This window comes from Ceratotherium simum, chromosome 19 (assembly GCF_057802395.1).
Source record: "Ceratotherium simum simum isolate JZ-2026a chromosome 19, ASM5780239v1, whole genome shotgun sequence".
Taxonomy (NCBI): domain Eukaryota; kingdom Metazoa; phylum Chordata; class Mammalia; order Perissodactyla; family Rhinocerotidae; genus Ceratotherium; species Ceratotherium simum.
Window position 1 is genome coordinate 39,902,531 of NC_141918.1, and position 15,080 is coordinate 39,917,610.

A 15,080-nucleotide genomic window follows, 5' to 3' on the forward strand; every position below is an offset into this window, starting at 1 on the left:
GGAGAGATGAGGTAATTGATGATCTGCGCAAGCGTAGTCAGGCGTCCTGAGGCAGGACGCTTGTTCACAGAATAGCCGCGTTAGCATGCCCTGAGGGTGGAGTTCCAACCTCTTGCCGTCAAAATGTCGCTTATGGGACACTTGTCTGCATGGGCCCAATTGATGGGTTGGTGGTCTCAATCTGGCCTGAAGTGGACAAGGGGTTCAGTTCCTGAAAAAATAACTCAAACACCCGTTACTGTGGTGACCCTGGCTCCAGGGGCATGTTACCTATAGGAACCTAGTGGGAGTCAGAACAGCACAGTTAACAATGGGTGAGTTTATCATGCAGATATAAGTCCTCGCCTTCCATTCTGATAAGTTTCTAGGTAAGGCCATCCTCGCCTTCCATTCTGATAAGTTTCTAGGTAAGGCCATCCTCCCCTTCTTCCGGGTACAGGGAAGAAGATACAGTTACAGATGGAGATTTTCTTTACAAATGTAAATGTCTCTTATAAAGGGTAAGCAGAAATGAGAATAGGCATAGCACAACCCACCCAGATACCGGAGACCTCTATAGTGATGTCCTGTTCTGGGGGCAGGCCTCCCATCCCACACTTCTCTGGTTAGTTAGTGGGAGTCGGGGTCAATTCTGATCCCCCATAGGTACTAGCTGGTTAATCATCAATGGCGAACTGTCTGCCGGTTTCAATAGGGTACCTTTAAAACTTACTGAACACAGGTTTTCCATAATTACTAGTTGACCAGCTCCCTGAGAGTAATGTTCATTTTCAGATGATTATAATAGTTCTTTTCTTCTGACAGTCACGTGGATAAAAATTAACATTCTAGGATAAAAATTAAATTTATAGGGCTTCTCTCTCAGTCCAAATTTGGCATCACCTTTTGGTTTGGAGAGAAGCTTGAGTCATAACTTTAAGTTTGCAGGGACTTCATGGAGTGTAAAGAAATGCTCCTGTTCTAAATTACAGCATTTAGATCATTGGAGTGGCTTTTTCCTGAGAGAAAAAACAAATGCTTGAGGGCAAGAGGCCCTAAGCATTCCAGAAAACACTCGTAAATTTATTATCACGTGTTCTCTGTTCTTTCATCTGGACCCACAACATCTGTCGGTTGGCAGTTCCTATCACGCCAGACAGCATGTAAGCAAACCCTACATTTTGTATTATTTTCATCCCCTTCAGTAACTGAAGTTTGATTATCTCATTTGTGTCAAGCGCCATTTGAGAGACTGCAGAGAGAGGCAGAGAATGTCCGCAAAGATTTATCAGACCCTGGAGCCTTCCTAGAGGTAAACGGTTGGTTAGAATGACGAACTGCCACTAAACTGCTCTCGCTGTGCGTCAATTCAGTTTCCCTCCGGTTTTCAAAGTGGCCTCAGGGAACAGGAGCAGCTCGCAGACGTGTGTTTAATGGAAAGAACAACAGCTTGAGGGTCCAATACACCAGGCCTGATTCTCTGCTCGATCACATCATGGCTGCAATCTTGGGCCAATCAATTACCACTCTAAACTCCAGTTTTCTCATCTGTAAAATATAAGTAAACATTTATATCTCCTAGAGATTTTCCATGAATTAAATCAGTGTAGTTTAATTCAGTGACGCCCCCGGAGTGAGAGTACATAGGATTCAAATTCTGGCTCAATCAGTTACTTGCTGTGTGATTCTGGGCCAGTGGCTTCAAGTCTTTAAGCTTCAGCTTCTGCAATCTCTGTAACATTCATGAAAATGATTCCTGCCTTATCGGGTAGTAGTGCCGAGCGAATGCGCTTATCCATGGAAAGAATGTAGCACAGTGCCCAGCATACAGTAAGCGTTCAAATGGATGTCGGCTGTCATTACAGAAAGCACCACACATCATACATTATTTCCGGTTCTCTTAACTAGGTTGCAGATTAATAGGAGGCAGTTGTACTAGAAGCACCCAAAGGCAGAGCCTTCTCTTCACAAAGCATTTCTTTCTCTTTTTTTCTCCTTTCAAGAAGGTTCTGGTACAAATTAGCAAAACGCCTTGGGGGAAGGGAGCCTAGAAAGGCTGTAAGTGTAGATATTTCCTTCACAATGAAATCCATGTGCTTTCAGAAGCAGAGGGGCCTGGAAAGAGGCCAGTTGGAGTATGTGCCTAAGACTAAAAAAAGCAGAAAAGAAGAGACTTCACGAGTCCAAACTAAAGATAGATCATTATTACAATTAACATCTTCTTTAACATTGTTTTTCTGTATACAATTTTTTAAAAGTATGAATATTGATTGGTTTAGAGATTGAATTTTATTTAAGAGGTAATTTTGTAGGTGTTTCAAATTCTAAAACAATATCCCCTTGGGTAGTAATTAAATTTTTAGTTTTCAAAAAATGTTTAGGGTTCAGATGATGATTAGCATGAAGTTTTTGGTTGAGACCTCGGCTTTGCCCCTGCTGCTGACTCCAGGCAGGCCCCACACCTTCGAGCCTGGCCTGGGCTCCTTCTGGCTTCTCAGGAGAGTCTGTGACTTCTTTACCTTGTGGAAGCTTCCTCAGTGCTCAGCAAACACATCTTGGATTGGATGTCATCTTTACTTTCTGTGTGCAGGGACATTTCAGATCACTAGCTGACTCTGATGTTCATTCTGTGTTAGGAAAAGATGGCCAGATTTGTGATTTTCACGACAATGACTTGCAGAGTTTTACCATTTTTCAACTCCCACTTTTCCTTTCTGTAAAATGACTTTCTCACTCCAAGACACACTAAATGAATATGCTTATAACAGTGATATTGCATAGTTACCAGGGGCTGGAGAGTGGGGAGTTATTGTTTAATAGTACAGCTTCTGTTTAGGATGTTGAAAAAGTTCTGGAAATGGATAATGGCGGTGTTTACATAACGTTGTGAATGTACTTAATGCCAGTGAGTTGTACACTTAAAAATGGTTAAAACGGTAAATTTTATGTTATGTATATTTTACCACAATAAAAAAAGTGCTATTTCAACATTATGGTTTCATCAGTTTATATAGACACAATATTTTCTAGTCAGGGAATATTAGGTGGCACAAGTTTTAATGGCCTGCCATTTGGGAATAGAAAGCCGTAGAAAAATGCTGCTTTCCACAGGGAGCAAGGACCCTACTGAGGTGACCAGGAGGCTTTGCTTCCTCAATAGCATGTTAATTAATTGCACAGAATTAGATGCTTCGAAAGTACTTGAAAGTTTGCCATTTTTGGAAATTCTAAGCACCCTCCTTTCAATGTCATCACTTAAAGGCAGTGTTTCCATGAATAGCTTAGTTGTCGAGTGAAGGGTAGGCGTAAAAGGCACATCTGCCCACTTCTACTGAGTCCGTTCTGACCTCTCATTCCAGGCAACATGAGGTTTTAACTGGCATCATCCAATCCTGGGATTTGATTGGGACATTTATATTTTAAAAGCAAATCAGTCCTCCTGGAAAAGCATAAGAATGTTTTGGACTTCCGATGCTAGAATAATATTGGTAAAATCGGCTCATCAAATTGGAATGAATTATTTTCTATTTTTCTGAGGAGAGTGGCTAGAATAAAGATGGAGAAAGATGTCTTTATATACCTTTGGGTGTTTGCAGGAAGAGCTGACTGGCCAGGGGAAAGAGGCAACAGTGGAACAGTCAGCTTGCCTGTGGAACTGTGAGTATCTTCTTTCCCTCCCCTTCTCCAAGTTTCTTTCTTCTCTCTGTTTCTCTGTCTTTGAGTCTTTGCCTCGGCCTCTTTTCTCTCTTTCTCATACAGGCACAGTGCTACAAGAGTCATACTTTGCGTTTGCCAAGCATTCTTTTCTTCCCATTTGTTCCTTGAAACAACCTGTGAGGCAGAGGGTGGTTAAGGCAAATACTATTATTGCCATTTTACAGATAGAAATAACGAGATACAGAAAGGATAAATGACCACAGCTAGGCATGGGAAGAGTCGGTCCTAAAACACATGTCTTATGACTCTGGTCTAGTGCTGGTTCCACAGCTCCAGCCAGGATTCTGAGGATCACGCAGTCCATGGAGGGAACAGGGACACAGCACCAGCAGACATATGGCTCCAGCGACTTTGACAACTGGCGGGTGTGGTGTTCAGCACAATTCATCAAGTTCCCCTGAAGATGCTCCCAGGAGCACCCATCCTGGCTACTAAGCAGCCCCCATCTATCCATCCATCCATCCATCCATGCATCCATCCATCCATCCAACCATCCATCCATAATGGAGGGGGTGTAGGGGGTATTCAGTAGGAGGAGGCCAAGGGCACATCTGCCCTCTGGATCCTGGTGACTACTGAGGTCCTTTTAAAGTCAGAATTGACAACCAACTTCAGTCATTTCTAGTCCAGATAGCTGGGGAGATATCGCAATAAAATTATATCTCAAAAGATAAATTCCATTGTCATTTTGAATTATTATCCTTTTAATTCTAGCTACACAGATACTAGATTTGGGTAATTTATTTTAAAAACATACTTCCATTTCCCTTCTCCCTCAAAGGATCGATTTAGTTACGTAAAAATGCAGAAGATTAGCAAAATCACCTTAATATTATGATTAGTTGATGTCTGTCATGCTGAATTGTCATAACTTAAGAACTCTTCAGGGGCCGGCCGGTGGCGCAAGCAGTTGAGTGCGTGCGCTCCGCTGCGGCGGCGCGGGGTTTGCCGGTTCGGATCCTGAGCGCGCACCGACGCACCGCTTGTTAAGCCATGCTGTGGCGGCGTCCCATATAAAGTGGAGGAAGATGGGCATGGATGTTAGCCCAGGGCCAGTCTTCCTCAGCAAAAAAAAAGGAGGATTGGCAATGGATGTTAGCTCAGGGCTGGTCCTCCTCACACACACACACACACACAAAAAAAGAACTCTTCACCAGCCTCCTAAATCGAGTCTGTATTTTCCCTTTTTTGTTATATTTAAAAAAAATCCTGGTCTGAGAAGCCTGAAGAGAAACTTTCAAGGTACACCAAAACCAGCATCTAGCTTTTATTCTCCATTGCTATCTGTAATTATTCAGAGAGGAAATGTATTTTGAGGAAAATCCCACCCAGAGTATACTCGGGTCACAATTCACATGCTCTGTCTTAAGATGCCCAACTGTGACAAGCGAAAACTAATGCAAAGATAGATCTTTGGGGCACCCTCTGGTGGCCCAGAAGAGTCACAAACTCAGTTTCTGGACCCAGAAGGCCAGTGATGTTTGAGGCTTTTTAAAATAGCCATCACTAAATTTTCCATTCACCATTGAAAATCTATCTAGATCAGGAGAGCAGGAGGGAGCAGAAAGAATTTGGAATCACAAGACTTGGACCTGAGTCAGAGCTCTGTCATTTACTAGCTATGTGAACCTGTGTCTGGCTGGTCAGTTTCCACAGAGCTGAGGTTGAATCTGGAATTTCTCCTAGGAGGTAAGAGGCAATGTCAAAACTAGAGGGGTATATGATTCCATTTATCTGATGTGTCCAGAAAAGGCAACTCTATAGAGACAGAAAGTAGATTAGTGGTTATCTGGGGCTGCGGATGGGAGTGGGAATTGACTGTAGATGGGCATGAAGGATCTTATTGGGTGATGAAAATGTCCTAAAACTGGATTGTGGTGATTGTTGCGCAACTCGGTAAATTTACAAAAAAATTGTTGCAATGTACATTTAAAATGGATGAATTTGTGGTATGTAAATTATACCTCAACAACATTGTTTGAAAAAACAACTGGAGGTAAAAGCAGAGTGGATAACCCATGTAAATCCCAGTACAGAGCTAGGAAGCCCGAGTGGGAGGAAAAGGGATCGTGTGGTAGGGACAGGGGTGAGCAGGACAAATGCTAGGACAGGGGCTGCTGTTTGGAACATTATTTTGTCCACCTTATATTGTCCAGAGCCCGTGCCCAGGTGGGTCCCCTGAGGTTAGCATGCTGGAGGCCGAAAGGACCCTGCCTCCTGGCTCAGCCTCCTGTTGCAGGTAGAGGCAGGGCTTCTGTGGACCAGAAAGGGAAAGTTCTGACCATCCAGGGGCATTTCTGACAGAGGGAAGACTATTACAGCAGCCAACTTGATACAGTTGCATCAAAATGATCATTTTGAAATGTAAAAACTGTGTTTCCTTCATAACTCTTGTCACTACCAGATAATTCAGTGTGGTTGAAGAATTAAATAAGATTAAGGAGTGGGCTAGGGAGAGAATGTCTATTTTTTTACATTACTCACTAATAGAAAACTTGAAAGTGTGAGGATTTATAAAAGTACCAGAAGAAAATTCAAGAGAATATCATCATCTCTGTAGAGTTGGATGGAGAGAAAATTGTTAGGAATAACACCCAAACCAGGAACTCTAAAAGAGATGATAGATGGATTTGGTTAGTAAAAAAAAGAAAAAGAAAAAGAAAAAAAAATAAGACACAGATGATATATTAGGAAATAACATTACATCATACATACCAAATGGGTTTACTACCCTTAATATAACAGACACTTACAAACCAGAGAAGAATGGCCGAAGGACGGGTACAGATAATTCACAAAATGAAGAAATATGATCTGTCAACATTTGAAACAGCATTTAACCTGGCTACTAATTAATAAGTGTTACTAAGAAAGCAATGAGCTATTTTTCACCTATGGGATTAGCAAAGATTAAGAAGACTGATGTTTATTAACCTCAGTGCTCAGGTAAATTAGTACAGCCTTCTGGGGGCTAATTTGGCACTATACTTCAAAAACTAAATATGCATACTTTTTGGCCCAGTAATTCCATTTTTGAAAATTACTTTATGGTAACAATTAGGTACGTGTGAAAAGATATATATGTTAGGATGTTCATTGCTGAGTTACTTGTAAAGGCAAAAAAACAGCCCATCAATAGGGATTTGAGTAAGTATTGTACATCTATTCAATAGACTATCTGCAGTAATTAAAAGTGAAGGTGATCTATATTTGGGGTCATGGGGGAAATGTTTACATTATGTTGCCAGGTAACAAATAGCAGTGTCATAGGGCATAGATGATATGATCACATTTTTGTTTAAAATGATACTGTGTGTGTATACATGCGTGTGACTGTGCATGAAGATGCACTGCCCAGATCCCCCTTCAAAGAAAGGCTTGTTGCCCAGCAGTCAGCCCCTTCAGGAACTGCCCCAGCTGCAGAGCCTCCAGCCTCCCCTCCCAACGTCCTGCCTCCTGTGCAGGGCGGGTGGGCACATCCTGATGGAGGCGGGAGTACAAGGTCGGTCATTTCAATTTAGAGAATAACTCTGATGCGCCATTTTCGCTCCAAAGCTCCTTGTGGGGTCAGCTGAGGTTGTCGTCAGGCCTGCAGCACAGCTCGATTTCTCTCTCTACCCGATTCTGCTTTCTTCCCCTTCTCTCCCCAGGTGTTGACCCCAAGGACAATCCTTAAGAAACATCCTGCACAAAAACTCCATCTCAGATTCTGCCCTCCAGAAAACCCAACCAGTGATTTTTATACATATTAGTGAACAAATTCTAGAAAAAATAGCCACTGAGTATTTTGTATTGGATGGGTTTTATGTTATAATTTTTGGTGTTGTCTGAGTCTTTTAAAATGGGCATTTATTGTCATCAGGTGGAAATAAATAATAAAGAGGTTTTCATTTTGGAAAATAAAAAGGAAAGTTAACGGTTTGGTTTTATTCTGGTCAAAATGACCACATCAAAGCATCTGTATTGAAACGGCAGCATCCAAGTGACCTGGTACTCACCCTTCTGAGTGGGGAGCCGAGCTCTTCTGAACACACTCCTGGCCCATGCCCTTCCTCTAGGTCTTGGTCCTCACAGGAGTTTTGGTACTTCTTCCACCAGGTTGTCAGTACACCGTTAAGGTTGCCTGTGAAATGTAAGATGAAGAGCAATTTAGGGGGACTGTAAGGACCCACTGAAAATGAAGCGCACCCACACGGATGGGAATAGATGGCTGGAATGCTACATGCTCATAAATTCTCAAACTTTGCATATTTCCAGGTGGTCTCTCCTTTTTCATTACCAACAAGTGGAACCTCTGTGCTGGGAGGAGAGCCAAATGGTATCTGCCACCAGATGCCGTAGCTTAGAGCCTTGAACTGTTTGGCAAATACCTTGTGCTGCCTATACTGGAAGGATCTTCTGTCTTCTTTCCCTTTGAGTGTCTCATGGTTTTTCCATATTTTGGCTGCGTCTGTGGTCATGTTCAGGGCTGTAGGGAAACTGAAAGGTTAGAAGCCATTGCTGCTGAGAACAAAGTATTTTGCTTGGCCAACACAGTCTTAGGAAATAGTGAATTAGTTATCGATTGTAGCAGAGACCACAGGTTGTTCCCCCTTATCCATCTTCCCCTTCTTCATTTAGGAAATACACAACCCCAGCTTGTGTTGGCACATGACTTTCCAGTTAAAGATTGCATTTCCCAGCCTTCTTTGCAGCTAGAAGTGATTAAATGAGTAAATTCTTACCGATGAGATAACAGCAGAATCCAAGTTCCAAGTCATCTCCTTAAAGGAAGCACTTTCTCTTTTTCCTCTTCCTGCTGGCCAGGACACTGATCTAGCAGATATGATGGTGAGTTATCTGTGAATACGTGGACCAGGGCAACCTCCCAGCGGATGAACGGGCTACGGGCGAGAAGCAGCCTCAGTCCCTGCCACAATGGGACCTCCACAGCATCCTTTGGCTACTTACACTTGGACTGTTGTGTAAGAGAGAAATAAACTTCTTTCTCCTTAAAGCCATGGAATTTGGGGAAGGGAGAAGCGCGAAGGCAATCATTGTTTTTCTGTTATACTTCTATGACTCTATCATAGTGTTATTACACTAATGTAATTATTTGTTTACTTCTCTGTCTCCTTCTCTAGAATATGTCTTTCTTTCTGAACTACCCGCATAGAGGAGGCATTCCAGAAGTGCTTTTTAAATGTATGAGCAATTGCATGCTGGGGAAAATATGTGGAAAAAGGAAGCTGGAGAACTAAATACAAACTTCACCATTTCATATAACTAAAGCTTCCCCAGTCCTCTGTGGCCTGGGAGACAACGAGGGCCCCATCCACAATGCATGGGGACAGGAATTATGACTGTGTAAGTATTCACAGCTTTCCTTTCCCTTACCCCCAGAGGAAAATGCTGGTGTTTCCTGCTTAGCGTTCTGTACCACTTCACCCCCATCCTGATCAAAACTCACACCTGCCTTTCAAATCAGATTAATCTCTGCAAGGAGCACCATTGAGATGGAAAGTTTGTGTCAGAAAAGGCTGTGACAGGGAGGCTGGGAGAGGAGGCCTGAATGAGCTGCAGAGTGTGAGAGTGTGGGAGTCCAGAAAGAAGGGGAAAAGAGATTTAACGTTGAGACTGAAGATTAACTCTATTTCCTTTTGAATGTCACTTGAAAGATACAAGTAAAGGCTAGAATTAATTTTCTTTTGATGGCTGGTCTGTGTTCTCTGATAGTAACACTGTAGGAGAAGACTGGGCCGAGGACACTGGGATTTTTTTTTCCCTACAACAGTAATAGCTCAAGTTTCACTGGCTTTTAACTCACCTCTTCATGAAGGGCTTCAGCCCCTTCCTCAACTCACAGATTCTTTCTAAGAGTTCTGGATGTTATCGCCTTTGTAACCATGAATTCTAATCATTATGATACTGGCTGCTCATCAAGTCAGAGGGAGGCAGCCCTTATCCTCCATAACTGCCACTGGTGTCCTGGGGAAAGCCGATGTCTCTGAGCGCATCATGGTCTTCATGTGCTCCAAACATCTCCTGTCCTGGTCCCCTGCTCTCTAGGATTGACCAAGGAACTGGTGTCTGAGATACAAGTCCTCTTCATCTTAATTTTTCTCCCAGATGTATGTGCAAAAATTAAAAATAAAAAGTTCTTCCTTTCTTCTTCAGCCAAAAAACCATCATGCAATTCAAACTCTTGTGGTCCTACCCCCCGATTTGAAATGCAAGTCGGAATCCTGGGGGCTCAAGCTGGGACCTGGCATTAGTCTAGTTAATGTGACCTGCGGGACAATGAACTGGGCTTGAGGTCCAGAATAAACTGGTCTTCAGTCGCAGACTAAACACCTGGGAGGTTCACACACCTGAGCTGGGGGGTGTGCTCAGGCCGGCAAACCACAACTGCCCATGGTTGGCTGGGCCTTCCAGGCGTCCCCGTGCATCTTCAAGAGGGTTGACAAACCCACTTTTGTAATTCCTCAGTCTGACGGACTCACAGTGTGAAGACATAGCTGGAAGTCATTTCTGAGCTTTATTAATTTGTGTAAATGAGCCAGAAACCTACAGCCAGATCATTGAATTTTGAATATTCAGGAAATGGAACTGATTATAAACAAGACTACTGACTTACAAAAATGCACTTTGTTCTTGACATTTGACAAATATAATTTTGCTTCGGTTCTTCTTTTTTTTTGGGGGGGGGGGGAAGAGTGTCCCTGAGCTAACATCCATGCCCATCTTCCTCTATTTTATATGCGGGATGCCGCCACAGCATGGCTCGATGAGCAGTAGGTCTGTCTGCATGCGGGATTCGAACCTGTGAACCCTGGGCCGCCCAAGCGGGGCACGAGAACTTAACCCCTACACCACCAGGCCAGCCCCTACTTCTTTTTTTTTTTTTTTTTTTTTAAAGATTTTATTTATTTTATTTTTTCCCCCCAAAGCCCCAGTGGATAGTTGTGTGTCGTAGCTGCATATCCTTCTAGTTGCTGCATGTGGGACTCGGCCTCAGGATGAACGGAGAAGTGGTGCCTCGATGCGCACCCGGGATCCGAACCCGGGCCGCCAGCATCACAGCGCGCGCACTTAACCACCAAGCCACAGGGCCGGCCCTAGCCCCTACTTCTTTAAGATGCAGCTTCCCACAGTGGGTAAGGAGAGAGTCTGCTGCGAATGTGCGAAGCAGTGACATTTGCAAACATGGGACCTCAGGGCAGCAACCACACGGTTCATCTCTGCTGACGAGTGAGACCCCCGCTAGACTGCGTGTGAAGAGGTGCTGGCGATGTCGGAGTTTCTGTTTCACCGAGGGAGAATTCAGGAATGTTTACCGAATGGGTTTTCTGTGTATCCATATTTCTTAGCAGAATTCCAGAATGTATAAGGCCATAACATCAGTATTCTGTGCGAGGCACTGTGCTGAGTCCTGATACTCAAACAGAATATTTGAAATAACTGTGCTAATGCGTGGTCACTGTATGGAGAGGACACAAAGCCTGTAGCTATTTACAGCTCCCAGCATTGCAACATCTATGCAAAAAATCCAAAGTAAAACACACACACAGGCGTCCACACACACGCACAGACACACATCAGTGCTTTATGGGAATGGAGAAGGTAGCTAGGTTTCCCTCTAATTAAATGATATATTCTGTAACGGTTTAGATATGTGAAAGCTAATTTAAGCTCTGAAAAAAGGGTAAGACTCACCTATTAAGTGATCTTTGGGATGCCCCAGGGCAACTGTAGATCCAAATGTAGTCACTGAAATCTTAGCATTTTGTTCTTCTTTTCTGCTGTGACACAGAGAGCCCCATTGTCTGTTCTCTCAGGCGGCTCTTGCTGGCAGATCCCACGTAAAATCACAGAGGGCAATTCTCCTTCCTCAGGAATGGGAATGCTGGGGGAGGAGGACTCCGCTCTGCCCATTAGGTCAGCGCACAGGGCTGCAGCCCGCTGGGAAGAGTGGGCTCGGCTGGGGACCTGGCACCGAAAGGTGGGAGATCTCAGGCTTGGCTGGGCCTTCACTGGGGCCTCGGCACTGGGCAGAGGAAGCAGGACCACCATGCATCCCAGTTTCGCTAGGCCAGCCAAGCCCTTGCCTCTGGGCTGCAAATCCAGACTTGCAGGCCTTCTCTTGGCTGGCACCTAGAGATGATGGAAGTAACTGAGTTCTGGGCAAAGGGAAAGAATTTGCATGGAACGAAAGTAAGAGTGTCTCCCATTTGTGTGTGTGTGTGTCTTGGGTGTGCTGTGATGGGGGTGGGGAGTTACAAGGGAGTAGTAAGGAAGCATTGCCAATTCTTCTTGGGAGCTCAAGAAAAATCCAATCAGATTTCTACCTTACAGGATGCAACAACAAAAACAAAAAATTTCAGATGGATATTTTGTATGTAAAAAAAATTAAACCACAAAGGAATAAAAAAGAGAACTTCTCAGTAAAGAGGAGACTCTGGGCAGATCTGAGAAACATTAGGAGCATCAACAGCACTTTGTGACTGATTCGATGTGGAAAGCAGGGCAGAAGGCAGGGTTAGGGCCGACAGCCAGATTTCTGGCTCTGGCAACTGTAGGGCATGTGTCCTTCTCTCAGAAGTGGAGACAAGGATGACATCGCCTGAGTCACCCACCTGTCCCCACCCTGGGCTGCTTTGTCGCCAAACTCAAACAAGGCAGTCCCTGAATTCCTTTCTATGATAATTATTTCATTTTGCCACATATAATGAATATATTTTTTGAACCAAGACTTGGGACACAGATTCCTGTGCGGCCTGACAATGGGGCAGGGCTGTGCCTGAGGGGGTAAGGTCCTCAAGATGGTTCTGCTTTTAGGACTCCAAGGGTGTGCTCCATTATGGGATCCAAAATTCTAGAAGCTCTGTGGTGGTGTGCGTTCTAGGTCCTCAAGTCATTAGGAGAACTATATCTCCTCATAAAGGCACATTAATAAGAAGATTGATCTGGATAAATCTCATGATTCTATAATCTCCACATGTAGCCTCTGAAAGAATTCTTTTTCCAAAACCATTTTTAATCTCATAAAATCCAAAAAAAGCAAGGAACAAAGCTTCTTATTTCTTTCCTTTTCATTAACTAGGTAAAAAACCCCTAACATATTTCCTTTCAACGAGCTAAAGTTCCAATTCCAGGCTAATTGGAAATTGCGTGAAGCAAAATATCACTACAGACCTTTGGCAGCGATGGGAGCAGGAGGCACTGAGTCCCACGGCTGAGGTGCTGTGACTAGGTGCAGGCAGTGGCTTCCAAACCAGCATATAATGGAGCAATAATCGTCTTTCCCTACAGTCTCAGGCAACTACAAGAACTATGTTATTTAAGATTCCAGGTGAGGTCATCACTTTTACTGATTAAATAAATAAATTTTTTGAGACATCTCATCTAATCACAGTATCTCCTTTTGAGTTCTGACTCTGGCTGTGTCTCATGTGTTGGGCGGGGCGGGGGGGACGCAATTCCCTGTGGTGTTTCTACATGTCTTGTGACAGTTCTTCACCCAGACTGTCTTTTCAAGGACATTTGTATACAAAACAGCCTTGGAAGATAGTCCTTTTCTGGGGCAGAGGGCAGATTTGTTACCCAGCCAGGATAAAAAGATGATGTCTCTCTGGGGCGAAGGTTGGGCAGATTTGCTAACAGCCCGCTGTGAGATTGGGGGTTTCCTAAGCTTGCGGTTCCTCAGCTGTGACCTAAATCCACTGTGTGCACAGCATCCACCTGGGCCCGCCTCTGCACCACCCCATGGGATTTGGGGCCCAGGAGGAACCTGTAAGAACATGAAACTCATGCTGCTGCTGTGCTGAAGAATCAAGTCCTTTGTCTCTGACCAGGGGTCTCATGTCTTCTGCCAGCACCCATGAAGCTGTGATTGGCTAACTTGTTAGCTTGTAAGCAGAGTAAAAACTTGGACCCTTCACAGTTCTTGACATTATATTGTCTTGTCATCTTTTTGGGTCATCATTTAACTCGGAGGTGGGAGAAATGATGGTAAAAATGTGATAAGGAAAACAAAGGCAAATTAAGTGGCTAATGTGAGTTTGAAGCCGGGTACCTGCGGGTCACTGTAAATATTCAATAAGAACCAGATTATCCTTCAATGCGTGGACACAGATGAAAAGAAGTTAATCTTGTTAATTTGCTGTTTTCTTGTTTAACCTGAGGGGTGACTCAAGGGTCACAAGGATTTATGAGCTTGTTTTGCAGAAAAAAAAAGAATGCCTTCAAGGAAGTTATGATCACCCGATAACCAGCCCCCAGCTGCTGTTGAAGCCCAGAAGTCAGACTGCCCAAGGGCATATCTGGAGTGAAAGGAACATGGATTTCCCCTTCATTTCTCTGAAACTCCTCCTTCCAAGCCCCTTAGCTCTATAAAAATCCTTGCTTTCTTCTTTAGTTGAGACGGATTTGAGAGATCCTATCATCCAGACTTCTGCCTTCTCGTTTTGGCCAATTCGAATAAACTTTTCTCCGTCTCCAAGTACCGGATGTCTCAGTGATTGGCTTAGTGCACATTGGGCTCAAGAACTTGAGATTAAGAGCTTTGGTAGCAAGTTTACTGTTGCTCTTGACAGGGTCCTGCTAGCTTGTGGGTTATCTTGACTCTTTCCTTGCCCCCATCAAAGCAAGCATCAGGCCAGTGTATTGCTATGCACACACTTTGTTATTATTAGCAATAGTTCTACCCTGTAGTGAGTGCCTCTATGTACCAACTGCTCCTCAACACATGATCTCTGTTTCTTGCAACAGTTTTTTTTTTTTTTTTTTTGGTGAGGAAGACTAGCCCTGAGCTAACATCCAATGCCAATCCTCCTCTTTTTGCTGAGGAAGATTGGCCATGGGCCAATATCCGTGCCCATCTTCCTCTACTCTATATGGGACGCCGCCACAGCATGGCTTGATGAGCGGTGCATCGGTATGCACCCAGGATCCCAACCTGTGAGCCCTGGGCCGCCAAAGTGGAGTGTGCGCACTTAACTGCTGTGCCACTGGGCCAGCCCCTCTTGCAACAGTTTTGAAAGTTTGGAATTATCCCTGTCCTGAGGCTGAGAAGGGTTAAGAAACTTGCCCAATATCACAGCGCCTAGTGAGAGAGGCAAGTTCCTACATGTATTTATCTGGTAGAAACAGGATTTCAACAAGCTATATGCATTCTCATGTTTATCACAGCATTATTCACAATAGCCAAGATATGGATACAACCCAGATGCCCATCAATGGATGAATGGATAAAAAAGAACAGAATGTTATCCAGAGAAAAGAGAGATATCCTTTGAGAAAGGAGAATATCCTTCCATCTGTGATAACATGGATGGATCTTGAGCACATTATGCTAAGCGAGATAAGTCAGACAGAGAAAGACAAGTACTGCATGACATCACTTA